This window comes from Furipterus horrens, unplaced genomic scaffold (assembly GCF_987537825.1).
Source record: "Furipterus horrens unplaced genomic scaffold, mFurHor1.1.pri manual_scaffold_5, whole genome shotgun sequence".
NCBI classification, from domain to species: Eukaryota; Metazoa; Chordata; class Mammalia; order Chiroptera; family Furipteridae; genus Furipterus; species Furipterus horrens.
In genome coordinates, this window is record NW_028327175.1 from 57,763,639 (window position 1) to 57,788,936 (window position 25,298).

Consider the following 25,298-nt stretch of genomic DNA (forward strand, 5'->3'; position numbering starts at 1 on the left):
TTGTTCAATTAATTGTGGCTGGAAACTTTTTAATGGAAACATAACCACACACTTCCTTCATTTCAGGTTATTAAATTGTGTTAAGCATTAAAGTTAGTTGCCATTTGTTCTTTTCGATCCAAAGAAATATTAGAAGGTTAAAACTTATCACATAGGAGGATTAATCACACTACCAAAATTAGAAAGCATGTAGTTCAGTAAGACTGAATGTCAAAATTGTATGCTCATAACACTTAAACGATTGGAAACCTAGAATCTGGCTACAACATTTAAAATGGCAGCTAATGTCGTGAGTGTTTAGGAGCTGGCTAAGGCTGGAATTCTTTTAGTCTTTGATTAAGGTGAGGACATTTGCCATGTATGTGATTTTTAAAAGATTGATTTCTTTACTGATAGTTTGAGAACAATTCCTTGGGAAAGAAAGTAGGCAAGAAGTGTTCACTGATATGTCTGACATAAGTACAGTAGTCAAGATATTAAAGCAGCCCAAGGAGCAATGTGCTTAGCTAAAGACTTCTGAGCTTCTCTTTAGTAATTACGATTTCTTAAGTGGTGTTAAAAAGAGTTATGCAAAGTACCCGTTCTACCATATTATTGCTGTTTACAAGGGTTGGGTGTGATGAGAAAAAATCTGGGTCAAAATAAAAAAATGCTTTGTAAAATAAACAAAACTTCCTATTTCCTTAGTATATATAAACAGCCACTCACCAAACCTCATTTCTCTGCAGGGCACCACTTTCAGATAAAAACATAGACCTGAATGGCATCACCCAGTATCCAAGGAAACCATGTGAGTACCCCTCTCACTGTGTACTTCTCTTATTCGGAGTTTAAAAGCTGGCTGAGTACTGAATAAGTGAGTGTTTTTATTTAATAATTATACAGGAGGTAATTTTTAGGAGCCAGCTAAAAAGAAACAGGTTCTTGATTGCTACATGCGTCACAACAAAACCCTTATGTTTTCATCATATTTCATAAAATTATGCGTTTGGTCCCAACGTCTCCATCAATACTCATTCTTATATATAAAACAGCTACTCAAAGTACTAATGAATTGAGAATTTCAAACTTTTCCAAGGCCCATTAGTGTTTGGGAAAGAGTGTTTCAGAGGCCTTGTGCCAGGAGTAAGTAGTTACCTAATTGTAATAAAACTCTTTAAATTTTAAAAATTAAGAAAAAGTTGCTTGGAAAATAGTTTATTAGTAAACATTTATAGCAATTTATTGGATTTTGGAATTGCCTGGAAAGTTAGCAAGAGAACAAAGAGATGAGGTTATGAATTTAAACAATGCAAAGAATCTTGAAAACAAGTGTAATTTCCAAGATGCAAAAGTCTGTTTACAGAAAAGGTTGGGAAATTTGGGATATTCTTTTCTTTTTTTGTCTGCCCCCAAACTAATGTACATTTTCATAGCTAATTTCAAAGTTCTAATTAATTTTCTGAACTATGGGATCTGCTGTGAAAATTTGGTTTCCAAACAATATGTCGTCCCAGAAAATGATTTATTTCTAAAATACTTGAAGTATTCCTTTAAGTATTTCTTTACCTAGGCTTTATTACTTTTTATAGTGGCATTATATACTTTTAAAATCAAAATCAAATCTTTCAGTGCTAAATGATTATGCATTATTGTTTATTTTTTTCATGAAAATAATTAAAATTCTCTTTATAATCATGTATTTATAGATTTCTCTCTCTCTCTCTCTTTCCCTCCCTCTCTGTTAACTATCTGGATCAGCTATATGTTTTATCTAGTCTTTTAAACACAGACATTTTACTTTTCATTAAGGTTTTCAGGAGTTGTATTTAAATGCAACTGGTTTAGCCCCGTGGTCTGGGAGTTTTTCATGTTATTTTTGTTTACTTTAGTTACTCCTGTATTTCTGTTTTTCCCCTGCAACATGGTTTCTTACTAAGCATATGTGACAGAGAGAATCTCACTCTAGTTTCTCTGCTGAATCAGACAGACCCTCATATTCAATTTCCAACTGCAGGAACATTCCACTTTCTCACATAAGGATGTCAAATGACATTATTTATGTATTTCTGTTTCTGTCCTTTAATGTATGTTACAAAATTCATCTTTCTGAATTGAGAAATGAGAACTTGTGTTAGACTAAGGAATTTGCTATAGCTTTGGAAAGGTGTAAGAGCATCCTCACCTGGTAGGGGAACTTGGTTAGGAAGTGCATTTTCTTAACGTTAGTTACAAATTTCACAAGTGCGTAGTTTGAGACTTGAACTACTCTCCTCTAAAATAGGAATTCCTTGCCACAAAATAAGGGTTTAGCCATTTCTGGGTAAGATTGGAAGCAGGGCAAAGTTAGAACAGGTCTTTATAAAGAAAGAAAATGCAGGACCCAAGATGGCGGAGGAGTAAGTGAAAGTTACACTAACCTCCTCCCAGGACCAATCTGGAATTACACCTAAATTATAGAGAAATCATCTGGAACAGTCAACTGAACAATAGCTAGAGAGAAGCCTTATAACCACAGATAGACAGAAGAAACAACTTCACCGCAACGTGACTGGCATGGAGTTCAGTGGAGACACAAGAGGACTGGCTGGGCCCCCACTGGCAGAAGCTGAAGTAGCAGAGGGAAATTTCAGTTGCTGGAGGGTTCCCACAGAGAAGTGTGGGACCTAAAACCCAACCTGGGCTCACCAGCCTACAGAACCAAAGCTAGAAAAGAACCCAGATAACATCCAGCTGTGAAAAGAAGCGGGATTTCTGTCTGCAAGGGAGAGATGGCTGGAGACACAGAGAGCCTCTTAAAGGGGCAATACACAAAATTTTGTTTGCAGCCACTTACCCTGGGCTCCAACAAAGGTGGGGCAGAGTGAACTAGAGATGCTTGAGGAGAGTCTGGGGATGGTGGCTTTGGGGAGAGAACTGAGGGAATAACCACCAGGATCCCAGTGCTGAGTCATCCCCCATATTGCAGGAGTCATATTGCTCAGGCAAAGCAATCCCCTCCAAGTGGCATCAGCCTGAGGGGAAGCAATAACCCTGCCCACAGGAATTACTCTTCCCACCTCGTAGTGCTTAAGCCTGACTGCTAAATACACATTGACTAGATTAACAACTGAAGGAGACAGACACAGACTGTGGATCACAGGTTGATTTGAACAGGCTGCCTAGGGCCAGACTGGGACACCATCTGACATCACTAGGGGCAGATCCAAAAAAGATGAAACAGTGGTAAACATAGATTCTACTGAGATGAATTCCACCATGGTCTTCTTCATGATTTGTATTATTTTCTCTTCTGCATAGCTTTTTAACATTCATTGATTATCCTCCAAGTTTGTGCCTATTAGGTCACTAGTTTTTATATTATAATTGATTTCAAGTCTCCTATTTGGCTCCTTTCTTTTACTCCATTTTACCTTCTTTTTTCCTTGTCTTATTTTCATTTTAAATTTTATTTTCTCTCTTGCTGTGACTTGTTTCCATTCTGCACTCTTACTATCTCTCCCCACTCCAGCATCTCAACACTATTTTTCTTGTCATCAGTCATCTCACAATTTCCCCCCCTTTCTTAAAATACCTTATTCTCTGTCCACCTTTATTAATTTTGCTCATTGGTTGTGGATATGGCGAGGGTTGTTGCATTTCTTCAATTTTATTTATAGATCTTCATTATTTTTGTATTTCAAATCTCAAATTTTACTGTTCCCTTCTCGTACTTCATTTTGCCTCCCTCCTGTCCTTTTTTTTTTTATAAATTTTAATTTTTCCCATCTTAGCCCAGTTTTCATTCCTCACTCTTAGCATTCTTTCTCCCTCTATCTTCTCAAAATCACTTCTTTTTTCTCTAGACATCTCTTAAGCTTTTCTTTATTTCTTTTCTCCCTCTTATTCCAAGCCCGCCTATATTATCTTTGCTCATTTGTTGTTGATAGTGCTGTGTCACTATCTTTTTCTTCAATTTGGTTCCTTTTTTTCTCGCTCTCACCATATCTTTAAAATATTTTTCTGTTTAAACCTAATACTATACACTTCCCTTATCTTACTCTGTTCTGCCTTCTTCCATTTCTTTTCTATTTATGATGTAAATTTTACTATATTGCTCCTCCCTCACCCTCTCAAAATCACTTTTTTTTCAGTTAGTCATCTTGTATTCATTTTTCCTTTATTATAATAGTCTTAATCTCTTTACACCTTTATTAATACCGGCTCATTTGCTGTTGATAGTGTGTTTGTGGGTGGAGGATATTTTTGTGAGGGTGGGTTCATTTCCTGGGCTTTTTGGTTTTGTTTTGGCAGCACCTGTACAACAGCATACAAGATATGGTTGGAGGAGTGATTCTCAGTCGGCCAGCTGGAGGGAAGGACTCACAAAAAACTAATGCAACAACAACCCAAACCCAAGTACAACTAGAAATCTCCCATAAACAGAATAAAGGGCATTCTAAGAGCCTCAAGTTCAGGAGATCAAGAAGACTGCATCACTGAATCCCACAGGTCTTCTACCACGGAAAGTCATGACATGAAGACAAAGAGTCAAAGCAGATCATTCTAAGAAGTAGAGCAAAATAAGAAGAGTCACCTAAAATGGGGAGACAAAGAAACAACTCCTAATCAAAAGGAAAGGAGGGATCCCCAGAAAGAGTGCTAAATGAATATAGGCAAGCATACCATAAGACACTGAGTTCAAAATAATGGTTATAAGAATGCTCAATGAGCTCAGTGATAACTCTAGAGAATTCCAAAGAAACTACAAAAAACTTATTGCAAACTACACCAGCATGAAAAAGGACATAGCAACTATGAATACGAGTGAGGAAGAAATGAAGAATACAATTTCTTAACTGAAGAATGCAGTAGAAGGAATTAAAAGCAGACTAGATGAAGCAGAGGATCGAATCAATGAGCTGGAGGAAAAGTTAGAAAAAAATTCCCAGGCAGAGCAACAGAATGGAAAATAAAAAAAAAAGAAAGAAAAAGAATGAAGAGGTTTTAAGGGAGCTGCAGGACAACATGAACATAATATCTATATACTAGGGATATCAGAAGGAGCAGAAGAGGAGCGAGGAATAGAAAACTTGTTTGAAAAAATGACAGAAAACTCCCTTAAGTTGATGAGAGAAAAACTATGCAAGTCCAGGAAATACAGGGGCCCCAATTAAGATGAACCTAAAGAGGACCACACCAAGACACATCATAATTAAAATGGCAAAATTTGAAGAGAAAGAAAGAATCTTAAAGGCAGCATGTAAGAAATAGCTAGTAATATACAAGGGAGCTCTGATAGGGCTATCAGCTGATTACTAAACAGAAAGACTATAAGCCAGAAGGGAATGGCAAAAAATATTCCAAGTAATGAAAAGCAAAGGCCTGTAATCAAGACTATGCTACTCAGCAAAGCTCTCATTTAAAATGTAAGGCAAAATGAGGAGTTTTCCAGGTAAGCAAAGGCTAAAAGAATATATCTCCACCAAACCAGCATTGCAAGAGATGCTAAGGGGACTACTTTAAGAAGATGGAGAGAGAGAGAGAGAGAGAGAGAGAGAGAGAGAGAGAGAGAGAGAGAGAGAGAGAGAGAGAGAGAGAGAGAGAGAGAGAGAGAGAATGAGTACCTATCATTAATACCCTTAAATGTAAATGGATTAAATGTTCCAATCAAAAACATAAGGTAGTTGAGTGGATAAAAAATGATATGAATATATACTATCCACAAGAGATGCACCTCAGAACAAAAGATCTACACAGACTGAAAGTGAAGGGATGGAAAAAAATATTCCAAGCAAGCAGACATGAAAAGCTGGAGTAGAAATAATTATATGAGACAACATAGATTTCTAAACAAAGGCTATAAAAAAAGAGAAAGAAGGACATTTCATAAAACTTAAAGAAACAGTCCATAAAGGAGATATAACCCTTGTAAGCATATATGCACCTGATATAGGGGCACACAAACATATAAGCAGAATCTTGGAGGATTTCAAGAAAGATATCAACATCAACACACTTATAGTAGGGGTTTTTAACACACCATTGTCAACAATGGATAGATCTTCAAGCAAAGAATCAACAAAGATATTGTGGCATTGAACAACACTCTAGATCAAATGAACTTCATGGATATATACAGAAACTTTCATCCCAAAGAAGCAAAATATACATTCTTTTCAAATGCACATCGAACATTTTCAAAGACAGACCACAAGGTAGGACACAAAACAAGCCTCAACAAATTTAAGAAAATTGAAATCATATCAAGCATCTTCTCAGATCACAATGGCTTGAAACTAGAAACCAGCCTTAAGGAAAAAACTCAAACATTCAAATTCATGGAGACTGAATAACATACTATTAAATAATGAATGGGTTAACAATGACAAGAAGGAAGAAATCAAGTAGTATCAAGAAACAAATTAAAATAAGCACACAATAACCTGAAACATATGGGACACAGCAAAGGCAGTCCTGAGAGGAAAGTCCATAGCAATACAGGGATAGAAGACTTTCTAATAAACAACTAACCCTACATTTACAAGAACTAAAGGAACAGCAGCAAACAAAGCCAGACTGAGTACGAGGAAGAAAATGAGATCAGAGTGGAATTAAATGACATAGAGACTAAAAAGAGCAATTCAAAGAATCAATAATAAATTCAGTATCTGGTTCTTTGAAAAGATAAACAAAATTGACAAGCAATTAACTAGATTCATCAAGAAAAAGAGAGAGGGGGCCCAAATAAATAAAGTCAGAAATAAAAGAGGAGAAATTGCAACTGATACCACAGAAATACAAAGGTTGTAAGAAATTGCTACAAACAATTATATGACAAGAAATTTGACAACCTGGATGATATGGACAAATATCAAGAAACATATAATCTTCCAAAATTGATTCAAGAAGAAGCAAAAAGACTGAATAGACTGATAACAGCTAGTGAAATTGAAGCATTAATAATAAAAGCTGCTGGCACACAAAAAGCCTTAGACTGGATGAGTTTGCAAGCAAATTTTACCAAACTTTTATGGAAGAGCTAACACCTATCTTTCTCAAACTATTCCAAAAAATACAAGAAGAGGGAAGTTCCCAAACTCCTTTCTATGAGGCCAGTATTATTCTAACTCCAAAATCAGGTAAAGACACAACAAAGAAAGAAAACTAGAGGCCAACATTGCTATTGAACATAGATGCTAAAACCATCAACAAAATATTGGCAATCTGGATTCAGCAATACATTAAAAAGATCATACAACATGATCAAGTGGGATTCATCCCAGAGATGCAAGGATGGTGTAATATTCTCAAATTAATACACGTAATATACCACATAAACAAAATGAAAGACAAAATCACATGATCTTATCAATAGATGCTAAAAAAGCATTTGATAAAGTACATCACCCATTTATGATAAAAATGCTCAGCAAAGTGGAACTAGAGAGAGCATATGTCAACATCATAAAGGCCATATACAAGAAATCTAAGCCAACACCATACTGAACAGGCAAAAGCTAAAATCTTTCCTCCTAAGATCATAAACAAGACAAGGGTGTCTGCTTTTACCACTTTTATTCAACATAGTCTTGGAAGGTCTAGCCACAGCAATCGGACAAGAAAAATAAATAAAAGGCATCCAAAATAGAGAGGAAGAAGTAAAAATATTACTAGCAGGTGACTTGATAGTGCACACAGAAAATCCTATAGGCTCCACCAAAAAAACTACTCAACCTAATAAGTGAATTTGGCAAAATAGTGGGACACAAAGTAAACTTTCAGAAATCAAAGGCATTTTTGTATACCATCAATACGATATCAGAAACAAAGAAAAAATTTCATTTACTATAGCAACAAGAAAAATAAAGTATGTAAGGATAAACTTAACAAAGGAGGTAAAAGACCTGCACTTTCAAAACTATAGAAGACTGAAGAAAGAAATTAAGGAAGATACAAATAATCTTGAGAAAGAAGAACAAAGTAGGAGGATCATAATACCTGATATCAAACTATCTTACAAGGTCACTGCAATGAAGACAGTCTGGTACTGGCATAAGAACAGACACATAGACCAATGGAACAGAATAAAGAGCCCCAAAATAAACCCATGTCTCTATGTTAACTTAATATTCGACAAAGTGGGCAGGAGCATACAAATGAGTAAAAATAGCCCCTTTAACAAATGGTGTTGGGGGAACTGGAATAGTACATGCAAAAAATGAAACTCTACCACCAACTTACACCCTACACCAGAATAAACTCAAAAATGGATAAAAGACTTAAACATAAGCTATGACACCATGAAAGTCCTAGAGGAAAACAGACAGTAAAATTTCAGATATCCCACACAGCAATATTTTCACTGATATATCCTCTAGGGCAAGGGAAATAAAGAATGGAAAAAAACAAATGAGACTACATCAAATTAGAAAGCTTCTGCATGGCTAAAGAAAATATCATCAAAATGAAAAGGGACCTGGCTGCTGTGGCTCAGTGGGTTGAGCATCGGCCTGTGAGCCAAGTGTCGCTGGTTCGATTCCCAGTCAGGGCACATGACTCGGTTGCACGTCAGGTCCCCAGTTGGGGGCGCGAGCAAGAGGCAACCACACAGTGATGTTTCTCTCCTTATCTTTCTCCTTTCTCCTCTCTCTAAGTAAATAAATAAATAAATAATTAATTAATTAAAAAATAAAAAATGAAAAAGGATACAACAGTATGGGAAAAAATATTTGCCCATGATATCACAAACAAGGGCTTGATATCCAAAATATATAAAGAACTCATACAACTCTGCACCAGGAAGACAAAGAATCCAATTAAAAAATGGGCAAAGCACCTGAACAGACACTTTACTAGGAGGACATACAGAGGGCTCATGGGCATATGAAAGGATTGTTCAACATTACTAGCCATCAGAGAGATGCAAATTAAAATCACAACGAGATATCACCTCACACTGGTGAGAATGGCTATCATTAACAAATCAAAGAACAATAAGTGCTGGGGAAGTTGTGCAGAAAAGGGAACCCTAGTGCACTCTTGGTGGTAATTGAGATCGGTAGAGCCACTGTGGAAAACAGTATGGAATGTCCTCAAAAATCTAAAAATAGAACTGCCTTTTGATTTAGTGATTCCACAGCTGAGATTATACTCAAAGAATCCTGAAACACCAATTCAAAAGAAACTATACACCCCAATGTTCATAACAGCACTATTTACAATAGCCAAGTGCTGGAAACAGCCTAAGTGCCCATCAGTAAATGATTGGATAAAAAACCTGGTACATTTACACAATGGAATACTATGCAACAGAAAGAAGAAACTCTTACCCTTAGTGACAGCATGGATGGAACTGAAGAATATTATGTTAAATGAAATAAGCCAGTTAGCGACAGACAAATACCATATGATCTCACCTGTAAGAGGAACCTAATGAACAAAACACACACACAAAATGCAACCAGAGGCATGAAAACAAGGAACAGACTGTCAGAGATCAGACGGGAGAAAGAAAGGGAATAATGAGGGAAAGTAGGGGAAGGGTTTAGTTAAGGAACAGGTATAAATAACCCATGGACATGGAGAACAGGGTGGGGATTGACTGTGTTTGGGAGGACAGGACAGGAGAGAGCAAGTGGAGAAAATTGGGACAACGGTAATAGAACGACAATAAAAAAAATGCAAATGGAAGAGGAGGACTGACTAATGTTATAATTTTCTATCTTGAGGAAATCGAATCTTTTGCAATTCCATTGTCCTTAGAGGGAGAGAAAAATATATCTACACTGCAATGACTGTGGCACAATTATATCTATTTACATTAAAATATAGATTTTTTTTCAAGAAAAATTATTTAACTTTGATTTGATTGATTCAACCTCCTATATCAAAGAAAAAATGACTTGATAGAAATAAATTAATATATGCACATCCATTCATCAGTAGTGGACTCTTTTATCAGACCATTATTATTCAATAGAATTTTCTATAGTGATGGACACATTCTATATGCTCACTGTCCAGTGTGGTAACCATTAGCCACATGTGATTATAGCACACTTGAAATGTGGTAGTGCAATGAAGAAACAATATTTTGAATTCTATTTAAATTTAATTAAATTTACATAGGCCACATGTAACTTGTGTCAACTGTACTAATATTCTGTTTTTATCAGAATTCAAAATGTCCTCTTGCAAAGTATTTCTAATTTGTTGGTATTCTATCATACATTATCATATTTTATATTTACTTTAATATTTGAGCTACCATTGCACTGAAATTTCTTTATAACTTTTTCGCAGAAATGAGTGTTTTTAATACTGTTGATGGGAATACATTATAACATTGCTTTATAAGCCTGGGGTAGCAAATGACCATTATAAACAAGACTGTGTGTAGAAAGAAAACACTCTAAAGAAAGTTCTAACTATGGTGATAAATATTTTGAAAAGTTCATTTGTAACTCTGCAATACATCCTTGCAAATAATTCCCAAAATGTAGCAAGCCTACAAAAATACTCACTCTCCTTGATTCCCCAAAGCTAATTCTGCTTTCAAAATACACATCTGGTTTTAAGTCTGCTCTCATGACCTTTTCAGGCATTTAGTGAAAATGAACATTAGGATGCATGGTGATTATTTTAATAATGTTATTAGTACATTAATATTATAGGCATAATAATTACCTAAAAATATAGTGAGAATTTAAAATTTACTTTGTAGTTTACTGGTTATTTGTAGGATACTGAACTAGAGACAATGAGGGAACTTTTTAAAAATAGAAGATACGACATTCATCTTCATAGGGACTCCATTTATTGAATTTGGGCATATCCTTTTGGATGGGTAGGATTCATATGGTAAGAAGAGAAAGGAGAGTTCTTCTTTTGGCAGAACCTTGGACAAGCTATTCAGAGTGTCCCTATTATTGCAAAAGAATCAGATCCTAGATAAAACATACTCTCTAATGAATTATTTGACTTGAAAAAAATTCTGGACATCTCAAAAAATTCCTTTCCCTCGGCTCAAAACTAAAATACCAAAATGTGAGTGGTAAGTGGAGTTGAGAGCAATAAGCCAACAGGAAATGCAGGAATGGCAAAATTGATTTGGATGAGTTGTATTGCGAGGCTGCTGTTGGCAGGGCAGCAGCCACATTCTCTGTTAGACTTTTCATAAACCAACCTTATTTAAACAACAGGAGGAAATGACAACCACCCTTACAGACCCAGTTCTTTTGTCTTCTTTGATGTCTTTTGGTGTCTTCAATTAGGTAGTCAGCAACTTGCCTAATGCCAGATCTATTTTCAGAAAAGAATGCCTATCCTGAAAAGCCAGTGACTTGTGTGTGAAAAACATGGCCCCCAAGAAGGGAATCCTACAAATCACAGTCTTCAGTCTTCTTCTAAAATATCACCTCTGATATCTCTCTGCCTGAGAAATTGTTTTCATTCAGAAACATGTACTGTGACCTCTAAGTCCTTAACCACTGCCTCAATTTATTAGGTATTTATTTATTTATTTTAAAGTTTATCTAAAATTTTATTATGTGAATTCAAACATATTAAAATAAAATAATATAATGAATTTCCATACAACTACAACCACCTTCAATAACTATCATCTCATGGACAATTTTGTTTCATCATTTCCACTATGGCCTTCACTCCATATTATTTTGAAGCCAGTCCCAGACCGGACGTCATTTCATTATTTACATTTCACAGATCTCTTTAAAAGATTAGGAGTTGCTTTCTAACTGAAAATAAGAACCACATGAATCGTATCTAAAAAATGAATATTTCCTTATTGTTATCAAATATGTAAAATCAGTATTCAGATTATCCCAATTGTCACATGAATTTTAAATTACTTTTTAGTGTCTGAAATAGAATACAGACAAGATCCATGCATTGCAATTGGTTGATATTTCTCTTCTCCTTCAATCTTTAGGTTTCGCCCTGTTTATTTTTATTTGTTGAGGAAACTAGATTGTTTGTGCTTTTCCAGCTTCCCATGGTTTATATTTGCTGATGCTTTACTGTGGGGTTGTTTAATAAGTTCCTTTGTCCCATGTCTTTCCTATTAATTGGTAATTAGCACTAGGAATTTAACCAAATTTATTGGAGGAGGCTGGGGAGGACTAGTGGGCCTCTCACCTTTTGTGATGTTAGCAGGTATTGATCAACACATCCAGGTTTTCCTAGGGTTAAGGAATACCCATTATCGCATAGTTTCTTCACACATTTGCTCAGATCAGTACTCTGCTAAATTCCGGAATCGGATTCTCTGCCAATCTCAGATCTGTCTCTGTGCAGCACCTCTCTGCCAGGCGCTCTCTCCAGGAAACTAGCCATCTTAATTCTCCCACACTTTCAGTTCTGTTTCCTCCTGCCTCTTGAGTTACCCTACCTGTGCTACTGACAAAACGGCTTCAAAACAGCAAGCAAGGGAATCACAAGATTCACTCCTTAGCTTTTAATCTCTCTGGGACTACTGTTCTTCGTTGCCCATGTCTTAAAAATTATTGCTTCATGTATTTTGTCAGAGTTTTGTTGTTGTTATTATTGTTGTTTTAGGAATGAGGGTCTATCCAACCCCTTTTAGTCTATCTTGGTTAGAATAGGGAGTCTCCCCAATTTTTTCTAAAAATATAGTTGAGTCATAGCTTATTAATCTAAAGAACATCTTAACATGGATCTCAATATTTGAAACAAACTGGAAAAGTGTGCTGATTGAGGTGTGCATGTGTGTGTCTGTGTCTGTCCCTGTGGAACACTGCTGTAGTCTTAAAACCGCCAGTGCACTTTCAGGACCTCTTTACTGACATTTTTCCTCTACTTTATTTTTTGCCATTTAGAGGCAATTTCATGCTCCATTCATTCTTTCCTTCAACAAATATTTCTGAGTACCTACTGTGTGCTGTATAAAGTGTTAGAGGTAGGGTGGTGAATAAAGCACTATTATTCGTTTAAAATTTTTACAATTTATCTTCATGCCGAAGCTTGTACATGAATGTACATAACTGTTTTGTTTGTAATAACCCCAAACTGGAAATACCCAAAATGTCTGTCAATGGCTGAATCATTAAACAGACTGTGATATATCCATAGTATGGAATGCTACTCAGCAATAAAGAGTAATGAACAACTTGGATAAACCTCAAGGAAATTATGCTGAGTGAAAAAAGTTTGTCATAACAGGATACTTTATTGCTCATGTCTATTTATACAACATTCATGAAATAACATAATTACAGAGATGGGTGACAGGTTAGTGGCTGCCTGGGTGAGAGGGGAAAGGAGGGGAGGGGATAGAAGTCTTGTGATGATGGGACAGTTAAGTGTCTTGCTTGTGGTAGTGTTTTCTGAAAACTACCCATGTGGTGAAGTTGCAGACAGTCACACACACACAAACATGAATAAGTACATGTATAACTGAGGAGATATGAATAAGCTCTATGGGTTATACTGCTGTCAGTTACCTGGTTTTGATATTGTGGTTATGCAACATGTTAACGCTGGGGAAAGGGTACACAGTATAGTACATTTCTTTGTATCTTCTTGCGAACTTCTAATTATTTCAAAATAAAGTGTTTCTTCTTAAAATCTTCCAATTTCATGGTGAATACAAAGAACTAAATAGCCAGTTACAATACACTGTACTAATACTCAGTTAAGGGGGAGCGATGGAGAGTATGTGTGTGGAGGAATACCTCATCCTCATTCCCAAGTTCCTACTACTCCCTTGTCTCCTAAAACTTCCCAGTCAGGTCCCGCTCTGGTTGAGGGGCATGTAGTCATAGTAAAGAACTTACGGGATGCTAGTGATTGACCCTCACCCACTTCCACCACACATAGTGATGTGCTCTATGCAATAAAGCCTCAGCAAAATACCTTAACCATACAAGGCAAACTCTTATAAGAATGAGCACATATAAAATAACAGGAAACTCATGTTCTTACTGCATGTTTGAATGTAAGTTCAGAGATCCATTCCAAATTTAAAAATCAATGACTTTTGGGTTACACACAGCTTTCGCTCTTCTCAGACCCTATTCTGCATTCAGTACCTGTCAGCCAAGGCTTTTTCCTCTGATCTGTTTAGAAGTAGCCTTTGTATGTGAAGACAAGCACATAGCTGCAATGGGTTTTGTACATACAGTGTCACTTGTTACTGTAACTTATTTTAATTCAGTGACAGATTGTCACATATTTTGAGTTTTGTAAGTTATAAAAGTCTTTTTCCTCTGAGTAATAAGTAGAAAATGTATTATTTCTGATATGTTGGGGGACATATTTGGTTTTGTTGGTATGTAATAGGAAGCACTAGGAAAGCCATTCAATATAAATTTATGATCTTGTCACATTGTGACAACTCAATTATCTTAGAATTTTTATTAGACTGTGTCTAAATTTCAAAAACCCATGAATAGGTTGGCTTATAACATATAAGCTGAAAATATTTAGATATTTTGTCTTGTTTTGGCAGAAATGTACCCCTCCTCTCAGTGTCAGGAAAACCTTGTAGGAATTGTCACCGAAGTAAGAAGGATGTCTGAGTCTGTACCTATGTGTGGTACTGGGATATTCACTGGGCAGAAAACATTCTTAAAGTTTTTAATCTGATCTGAGTCTCCCTGAAATAGAATCTCAAGGTGTGTGTATAGGCAGCTTAGGTTTGTGTCATTTACCTTTGTCACCATAGTAGCCAATTTGAAATGGCCTAAATCAACTTGGTAAAATTCACACTTAATTTTATCATTTGCGCTCATTAAACAAAAAAAGTGATGAAATTGTGGAGTCTTGAACCATTTTTTTTTCAAATTTTGCTAAGATAGAAATAATGTATTTTAGATTTAATAGGTCATTTATTATTGATCAGATCTTAAGACTTTTCTTAACTTCTTTTCTTGTGGCCAATTGTATACTTTTCATGTTTAACATTGCATTAATTTTGATTTTCTGAAATAAAAACACTATTTTTGTGCTAAATCATTTAAAACCATTGTAAGAAGACATACTAGGATATCGATAGAATAGCTGACTTACATTTCTTTCTCATTTTCCAGTAATTTGTGGTGATGGTGTGGTCCTGAGTTTTGTACAGCTACAATCTTTTCTGTATCCCCCTATCTTCTGTACAGCTGAGAAAATTATTACTTATATTCTTATGTATGTCTTTAAAATTCAAATATAAAGACTGTTTAAGTTATATAACACTTATTATTAAATTATTTTCACATGTGTCTTTTTATTTTGTACTGTGGATACTAGAAAATTATTGGACAGTACTAGTCCAAAGGCCTTCTGAGGAAGAGTGCTTTTTGAAGTATTTCATGGTAGAAGGAAGGAGAGGGCAACACTCAGCAACATACACTGATATTTTACTATGATTGTCTGGTATAAAAAGCTTTATATAAGAAGCCATTCAATACAGTTCTCTCAATAATGCACAGCTAGGAAAGCAGGAGCATCTGTCCTGATGAACTGAATTTGTTTCCCCACTTGGATCTGATAGTAAGTGGGATCAGTACTGATGCCTCCCCTTTCTTCTGACTGATGGAACAATTGAGCCTAAAATTCACACTACTCAAGTGCAGGTTTTCTGGTAGAGTTTTGGCCTCCCCCACTGGCCACCTCTTTATTACTTGCCTTGGTGTTGCCCCTTATTTTAATAATTTCATTGTAAGTTACAAAAAAAAAAAAGCTTTGGAACTAAGGAAAACTAAATAACAAGGAGAAGAGTGAGTGAGTCTCTTATTATGGTGTAATCAGTGAGACATCATCTCTAGAATGTGGGCAGCCTCGCGTCTGTGGCTCTTCTCTCTGTTACACATGTGAGGCTTGACACATGTAACAGTTCCAGGCCAGGACTCACATTTGGGATCATATATACAGACCTGACCCTGGCCATAGCTATACCCAAGGGTCAAGGAGACAGGTAGGAACAAGATTCAAAGGGCACAGAGAGTGTTGAAGCCTTGCAAGCAGCAATAGGTAAAATGGTACCAAATCAGGCAGTGAAAAGAATGACCTCGAATACCTAAAAATCCAATGGTTATTGTCATATTTGATCATATCTTGACACACCACAAAGATCCAAGGAGACCTCACAAAAGTCTAGCCCTATAAAGAGCAAAATGAGGGTAATTTCTTAATGATGGAGCTACATAGGTCCCTGGGACGAGGCCCACAGTCATGGCCTCCTAGGTCTAGTGGACTACACAAATGTGAGTTGAGAATGAGCAGTAACTGGAAACTCTGCAGTGGTAGCTGGGCCACCAGATGTACACAGTGAGGAAGAGAAAGGCTTTATATATGCTTCCTATTATTGTTGAGCTTGTCCAGAGGTTGGTGGGCCTGACTGCAGCTGAGGGAATCAGTACATTCCTCTCAACTTTGCTCCAACAGATGGAGGGAAAAGAAAGGAGATGGCGGCCATACCTGTCTACAAACTGGGGGGATTATACTGGGATCTGTCTAACTCTTATTCCAAAATTAATGTTTCAAGGGTTTTTTGGCCACCTAGAAAAAAGAACCCTCCAGGAGCTTCCCAAATTTATGAAAAAGCCACTGCTTCTTTTTAATCCCTATGGCTCTCCCCAAAGTATTTTGTAATCCTATTTAATAGTATTAAAATTTTTAACCTAACTTGTGTTAAACAAGTACAGCCTTAAGATTATTGGTATATTTGTATTTACTAGCATAGCACAGGGTATGCAGTTGGTGCTTACTGAATTCTGGCTGACTCGGACACAAGACTTATAATTGACCTTCCTAGTCTTGGTCCAAAACTATATCCATCAAATTGTTAAATTACATCCTTGAAATACACACACACACACATTCACCAGCCTTCCTTGCTGGTTTCTAACTGATTTGATGAAAAAGGGAGAGAATTATTAGAGTGTTACTACTTTTAGTTAAACACCAATAATGTATAATTAATGCTTTTTTTTTTTTTTTTTTTTTTGGTCAGAAGTAAATATATGACTATTGTTGTAGGTCCTAAACATTGTAATGAAATAATCTAGTTTGTGGATATTTGAATCATTCATTCTTTCATTCAGTAAACATCTACTGAACACCTATTATGATTAAGACGTGCGGGGCACAGGGGATAAAGAGGTATAATTTTGACACTTAAGTGGCTCATGTTTCATTTGGAAAGTCAGATGGTGCCTCAAGTCTCTTTAAAACGTTGGTAAGCTTAGAGCTATAAGCTGGCTAAAATATTCAATAAGTCTAATTTTCACTCTGCTTTTCCATCAATGGTATTGGCTAGTAAGTATTTTTAGGCTAAATGTGTAGAGAGTGGTTTGTTTTTAAAGAAGTTACCATATTTGGCATTTATTACATTTTATTTATTTCCTTGATTGATTAATTGCAGTTAAATTACCTTTGCATGCTAGAACAGATTTTAGAGATTTTGACATATGATTAAACAGCATAAAGCATAGCTAATATGGCTCTAGTGGCACGATACGTATTAAAGCATAAAATTTAAACACACACTTCATCAGGAATTTTTGCAGTCACAGTGAATTAGAAGGATTCAGATATTGGAACTCCTCCCACCACTTCCCCCTTGTTAGGGAGGGGCAGGAATTTTATAATTGAGATTATTATAGAAGAGTATCCTGACATAACTGATTGACTTTAGTAATATGCCTTGAAAGTTCAAATTCAAGGTGTGCACTTATTTCAGTCAGCTTATTCTGCATTTTTAAATAAGAAATACTATTTCTGGGTTTTCTGAATAACACGTACATTTATTCCTAACAGTGAGCATTTGGACTAATAATGGATTACTAATGAACATGTAAATGTAGCACCTGATTACATTAATATATGATCTTCCATGACAAGGTCTGAAATGAACAGTTCTAATGTGTATTTCTTTTCCCCAAGTGGCACTGTGGTGTATACTGAGCAGGATTGAGATACTGATATTTTCTTAAGAGCCACTGGTTCAGCCAGTTATCAAAAATCACATTATAATGGATACTGTTCTAAGAATTTTGATTGACCTTTAAATAAATGTTACTTTGGGAAAAATCTGCTTAACGTGTTAAGTGATAAATTGTAAAATGGTAGTAATTACAGGTATGGCTTTACAGGAAATATAGTTCATCGATACTCCCCTCTCAAACATATATAGCACACCAGCTGCTCTGAGGCTTGGTGATAGTAATGGGGCCTAAGGCATTTTTGATCCACTGAGGATGACAGGAGTGAAATGGAAACTTAGAGTGCTCACCAGGGTCATACTTTCATGGACGTCTGATGCCCATGGTCAAGTAAATTTTTAATGGCACATAGTCACTACACACCTTTCAGCCTTCTGGAGAGGTAAATGTACATTGATCTGTCCTAATTAGCCTTGCAGAGTACTTCAGACATCCCTGCATGAACACTATTATTTAATAAAATGGGAGGTGGGTTTTCTTTTTCTTTTTTTATATGCTCAGCACTTGTTCCTTTGATGGCTGTATTGTTGTTGTCGTTGTTATTAAACTTAAGTCATGTGTTCATTCTTGTCTTTGTCTGACAATGTGGTATTAATGCAGCTACATAAAAAAGTAAGTAAAATTAAGGAATTGGTCTGATTATGAAGGTTCATTGCTGTTATAAGAAACACATAGAGCACACATCCATTCTTTCCTTAATGTATAGGGTGCTGACTGCATGAAATTGCTTGGAAAGACATTAAGGATATACAGGCAATTGTGTTGAGGGGTGCAGTAGGATGTTTTTGTTTTTGGCGATTAAGGTGGCTCTGGAATATCTGATTTGAAAAATTAAAGGTAGCCAACAGTTGGTAATTGCTCTAGATTGAAACATTTGTGCAGGAACATCTACTTGTTTTACTTAAGGTTTTTGTTTTCATCTGAGTTTGGGGTCTATTACCAAGAATCCTGAGGTCACTCATCGTTGGAATAAATCAATCATTGTTTATAATTAGCTGATAGGATTTGGGGGTAGGGGAATTTCTAATGTAGAGGCTTCTTATAATTGTGAAGTTATTCAGTTCCAAACAGGATACAGACCGGATGGTGTTAAATTCCATCCCAGAGATAAAGTTTATGGCCAGAACTTCTTGGAGGCATGAATATCACTTGGTGGACATGGTTCACTGGTTACTGGATTTATTTGCTCTTAAGAAAATGGAACAGGAGTGGGTTTCTGTCAAGCTGTAAGGCTGGCCATTGGTGACAATGTCTGGAGTTGCCCTTATGTTCAAGGAAATGAGGCATCCCTGCCTGCTGTTTCATGGCCACAGAGTTGGCTATCAGTCTCCACAAAGGCCTCCTTTACCTGCTTCCTGATACCTGAAGTTAGAGATGAAATTAGAAATGAAAATCTTGGTGTTTTGTAAATATCTCTAGAAGTAAGAGCATTTTGTTTAAATCAGGTCCATAGAATTCATTGTGAGTGAGTTTATTAGCTCTTTCTGGAGAACAGGTTTTGAAGGTGAGGTGGTTAGAAAAATATGAGGACACTGGGTAACTAGGGAATAAAAGAACTGTCTTGTGGGTATGAGGGGAGAGTCAGAGTGAGATGAAAGGCACTGAGTGAGCAGAGGACAAGATTTACTCTCTTTACAATATAAGGAAACCTTTAAAAATGGTAGGCTTCTAAATGTTGTTTTAAAACACCTTTTAAAAATTCTTGTTGAAAACTGAATTTGTTTTCAATTTTATTTAGGTATAACCTTTAAAATTTTATTGTTATGAGATATTTTCTTTGAATAACCCAGTTTATTCCAGAAGCATTTATTGAATGACTACCATGGGCTAAATAGTGTGTTAGATGCTAAGGAAAAAAACCCCATAATTCCCACCCATGATGTTTTACAGTCATCATGCTTTTGGCTATTGCTAACATAAAACCTAAATGGCTTTAGTGATAAATACATTTCTTGGTTCATACAATTGAAAGTCCAGAGGTTGGGTAGGATTCAGGGACATTTTAACCCACTAGTCTTATCTTGGTTTTCCTTCCTTTTTTTTTTCACTTCTGGATAAATTTCACCAGTGGCTAGTAGCAAGATGACTATCAAGTGACAGGAGCTATTCCACAGATTCTATAGGAGAGTTAGAAAAGCTTTCCCAGAAGCATCAAAGAAACCTCTCCTTTGATTTCATTAGTCTCAGAGACCAAGATTCTGCAGGCATTTACAGGAACGGTGGTTGCAGATGCGTCTGGGTTCAGTGAGATGACTGGGGTGGCATCCACTCTAGATCAATGGAGATGGGACATTCAGAGAAGGCTACATCGAAGTGATGCTGCCCAAACTAAATCCTAGAGGATGAGAAGGAAAGAGGAGGTGAGAAGGATGAAGGGAAGGAGGAAGGTGGGTGCACAGACACAGAGGTGAGCAGGTCCATTGCACCAGAGCAGCTATCCTCACTCATACTTCAGGTCTCAGCTTCACCTCATTTTCCTTAGCAAATTTAACAGAGTAATATGTGGTTTCATAGTTTTCTGTACTTATCCCATCTTAACACTCACCAAATTTGTTTGTTATTCATTGAACTGCCTACTCTCCTCCACTAAACTCTGTGACAGCAGAGTCCGCGTCGAATGTTCTCGCTGTTCCTGGTGCCTACCGTGGTGCCTGGCACATGAAACACAGTTAGTAAGTATTCATTAAGTGTATGACTAAATGAATGATTTCTTTTTATTTTGTTACGTGACAGCATTTGGACCTGTTCATTTCTACATTGGTAATTTTCACGGCCCTGATTAGAGTTTTTATAAATAGTCATAAAATGTGGGCAGTAAAACGAAGTCTTGAGGATTCTGAGGAGTTTTTTTGACTTTCATATGGCTATTTTGAATAGAATTTTCTTGAGCATAGTTATGTGTTTTTATATATTCTATAATCTCAAAGCAGAAAGAGACTTTAAAAGTCATCAAGACTCTTACTTGTTGGATAAATGAGTCTTTTTTTTGTATTGGAAGACCGAGTCTTTGCTCACCACATCTTCAAAAGATTAGCTGCTTATGTAGAAAGCTCCAGCTTAGGGGGCTTTCTGCTGTTTTTACTAGTTTTATGATTTTTGAAATTTCTAATTAAATAATTAATACATTACTCTATTAACATTAATCAGAAGTTACCCTTCTGTTTTCTCTGGTATGGGCAATGAGTTGCGAAAACATTTTGCTAGATTCCATTACAATGCACTTTGATTTAAAGTTTTTAGCTTTCTATATTGAAATGAATAATGAAAAGCTGATTTTGGATAGAGTTGTATGTAGTGCCTGCTGTTAATTATCATCAGCATTATAATTTACAAATACAAAACATATAAAATATTGAAAGTATGAAATGCTTAACTTGAGAAAAAGAATATAAGAATGGAAGAAAATACAATGATGTCTCATGGTGAAATTAGTCTAAAATTCTATTTGTGACATTAAGGACCGTTTGTGAGGTACACGGTTTTCTAATGGGCCTGTAAATATCTTTAAGTCAAATTAGATGTTTTCCCAGAGTATGTCATAACTGTTTTATGTAGTGTTTGTAAACACTTAAAATATTTTTACCCTTACACGTTTGAAATCTCTTAATGTATTCTTTATGATGTCATTCAGACAGAATGGTTTTATTAAGTTTAATTTTATTGAGATTTCTCCAAGTTATAAAAACTATTTAAAAAATGGAAACAATGGTTTCATTAACTATCAATAATTTTTGCACCATTTTTTTACCCTACCTATAATATATTTAGGACAATTCTAATTAAAAGATGTTTTTGAACAGTTCATGGAGCATCACACAAATATACCTTAAGAGATCTTCTTCTTGGAAGAAATTATGGGACAATGTAGACATTAGAGTAATAATAAGAACTGCAAAAATACTATCACTTTATTTTTTTAATCCTCACCCAAGGATCTGTTTATTGATTTTAGAGAGAGAGGAAGAGAGAGAGAGAAAGAAAAACATCGATGTGAGAGAGAAACATCGACTGGTTGCCTCCTGTATGTGCCCTGACCAGGGATCAAACCCACAATCCAGGTATGTGCCCTGAGTGGGAATCAGACCTGCAACCTTTTATTGCACAGGGCAATGTTCAAACCAGCTTAGCCACCTGGCCAGAGCTATCACTTCATTTTTACTTTATAATCGAGTATCATCGTAGATGACTGTACTTTCCTTTATATGAAGAAATGTCATTTTCCTATAATAAGTTCTTAATCCCCCTTATCTGCCATTTCACTTTCTGTGGTTTTAGTTACCCATACTCAACTATGGTCTGAAATTATGAGTATTACATGGAAAATTCCAGAAACAAACAACTCATAAGTTATGAATTGCTCACCATTCTGAATAGTGTGATAAAATTTCTTGCTTACCTATGAATCATCACTTTGTCTAGCATCTCCACACTGTATATGTTCACCACCCGTTAGTCACTTAGTGGCCATCTTGATTATCAGATTGTCCAATTATCACAGTGCTTGTGTTCAAGTAACCCATACAGTTGGCTAATGTTATGTCACAATGGCTACATCGTTCACCTCACTGCATCTCATCACATAGGCATTGTATCAGCTCACATCATTGTCAGAAGGGTGAGTACAGTATAATAAGATATTTTGGGAGGCCAAATTTACATAATATTTATTGTAGTATATTGTTATATTGTTCTATAGCTAGTCCCCAAAGAATAACTTCATTTTGTTCAAAGCCATTTTGTTAAAATGTTGATGAGATGAGGAAAAATAGTAAATTAATTCCCAACCAAGACCACTGTTTGCACTATGCCTCCCACAACCCCATGTCTGTGTGGATTTTCTCAGGTACTTCGGTTTCTTCCCACATACCAAATGTACATGTGAAGTGAACTGGTGTGTCTCAGTTGTCCCAGTCTGAGTGACTTAGCATGCGTGTGAGTGTGCCTGGCAAGGGAAAGGTGGCCTGTCTATAAAGGGTTGGATCCTTCCTTACCCCCTGAACTGCCAGTGCATGCTCTGGCCATCTAAGATGCTAAGCAAATAAATGGGTTAGATAATCATTTACTTACTTGTTTTTATTCATTTTTCTTAAATGTATGTATGACTCACACTTTTTTGATTATTTAATATTAGAAATTTTGGGGTCTTTATTTAGAAGTTTGGCAATGTTTTTGTAACCAGAAACGTGCTGTGGGAACTTAACTCTTGTTTGTATCAATTGGCCTGTGGTAAAATTAGTTTCATTATAGGTTTGACTTAAAGTTGCAGTTTCTGAGAACCTATCAAAACAAGTGAGGACTTTATTTTACTGTTATTGTTATTAATTTCTTAATGTACATAATTTATGAAGTAAACTTTTCATAGGTATGTATGTATAGGAAAAAACCTAGTATATATAGGAGTTGGTACTACTGAAGTTTTAGGCATCCCCTGCGGGTCTTGGAGTATGCCCTTTGGATAAGGGGTTACTACTGTATTGTCATTAACAACCAATTCTTAAAAGATAAGTTGTGATTTATATAGTTAAATATAAGAAATAGAAAGATCTTTATAATTAATGAACATTGCAGATACTTTTATATTTTTCATGTAATTATCTTACGTGACAGATAGAAGGCATATTTCTCTAATTTAAGGGAACAAAGGAGATGACAGACATGTACCATAAAAATGTATAGTTGGTTGGGAGAGCCCCTGTTTTATGAACCTGAAAAGGAGAAGGAAATAACCTTTATTGAGAAGCTTTCTGGAGGTTCTGCTGTTTGGAGTAGAATCACGGGACTGGAAAAATTCTTTAGAAATTTTTCTCCTTCTACAGAGCATGGGACTTGGGCTTAGTGAGGTTGAGACCCAGAGCTGTGCATGATTAATGAGCCTGCAGGACAGATGGAGCTAGTGCTCATGTCTCCTGCTTCTCAGACTTGTGGTTGTGCTTCGAACAATGTCACGCTGCTCTCCTGGACTCTTCGATCATGAAGAAACTGGATGTGAGAAGCAAAATCCTCCTGTGTGGATTCATTAAAAATATATATTACATTGGTTTTGTAGTTTTACAGAACAGAGACTTATTGACTTCAGAAAATTAAGGAATTAAGCGTCCCAAATACTAAATTAAATATACTCATAATTTTAAAAGGCAAAACTTATTTAGAAAACTTTTCCTAAGTTCAACAGAAGCCAAGACTCCTCTGGGAAGGAAAGCAGGCTGAGGCGGTTCAGTTGGGCTGTGCATTGTGTTTTTCTTTCTGAGCGCCCAGAGATTGGCATCGCTCTGCGTTAGTGTTGCAGCCCGCAGTCATTTAATGCCTCTTCTTGTGAGGCCAGGATTCCACGCCCAAGTGCATTTAATAGGTCAGTACAGTAATTTTAAATGTCTTCCTTTCAATCTTTTGCCATCTTCAATTATACCTTTCCACCCTACTATTTGTGTAATTTTCTTCTGTCTGAAGTCTCTTTACTGTTGTTCTCTACTGCACAGCATGACAAATTACCCATCAAGCCATATCTTTTCAGCCCAGAAATGCGCAATAACACGGAGTCCCGGCATTATCGCATGTTGTGCACTTTATTTCCCACAGTTCATTCAAGTGTGTCATTTTATTTTCCTGACTTCCTTTTGTCATCATGGAGATTAACCATTTTATCCTTCCTAAACTTTAGAGACAATTAGAATTTCATTATAGTGGAGGCTGAGAGTGAATGCTTGCTCAGTACTGTATGGAGTGTACATTTCATATTATCAGTGGCAAAATTAAAGCCATGAATCCTGAACCCCTTAGGAAGGAGAGACTTTGGAGTTTATTATACAGCTGAGTAACCCTGGCTCTGGAGGAGAGAATGATTTGAGCCTGTGGCCACCAAACACATTAACTGTAAGAAGCCATTTAGTCTGACATTGAGTACCTGATTTTTCTGTTCTCCTGGGAATTATGAAACTCTTTGGGGTCCATGTTTTCTGTGTACAAAATCTTTTTTTCCCCTGTTAACTTTGGCTAAATACCAATAGTGTACAGTGTACAATGAAATACAATAGACATTGCAAGTATGTGTTAGAAAATCAATTGGTACTGATGTTCTAATAAGAAGGGCTGCAGCTGGTATGTAGACACATCACTGGAAATGGTGATTAAGATTGTATTCAAAAGCATTAAAAAAACCCTCACAACATTTAGATAACTGTTCAGATAGATTGCTGTTTTACTGTGATAGTAGATGAGATGGGCAGTCAGTGATACTTCTAGATTCTGACAGATTAATATGTAAGATATTTTATAATTTCATATATTTTATATGTTAAATTTATAATTTATTTAAAAACATATATTTATAAGATATCATATAGTAGTTAGGATACAAATAAACAGAAA

At 36.0% G+C, this 25,298-nt stretch overlaps 1 long non-coding RNA gene across 1 annotated transcript; it reads left to right on the plus strand.

Annotated features, from left to right (window-relative positions):
- The first annotated feature begins 254 nt into the window (after positions 1-254).
- On the plus strand, positions 255-21,908 carry LOC150008676 (uncharacterized). Its single transcript, XR_016511130.1, has 3 exons — positions 255-341; positions 729-790; positions 21,886-21,908. It is a non-coding gene; the product is annotated as an uncharacterized LOC150008676 (long non-coding RNA).
- The last annotated feature ends 3,390 nt before the right edge of the window (positions 21,909-25,298 follow it).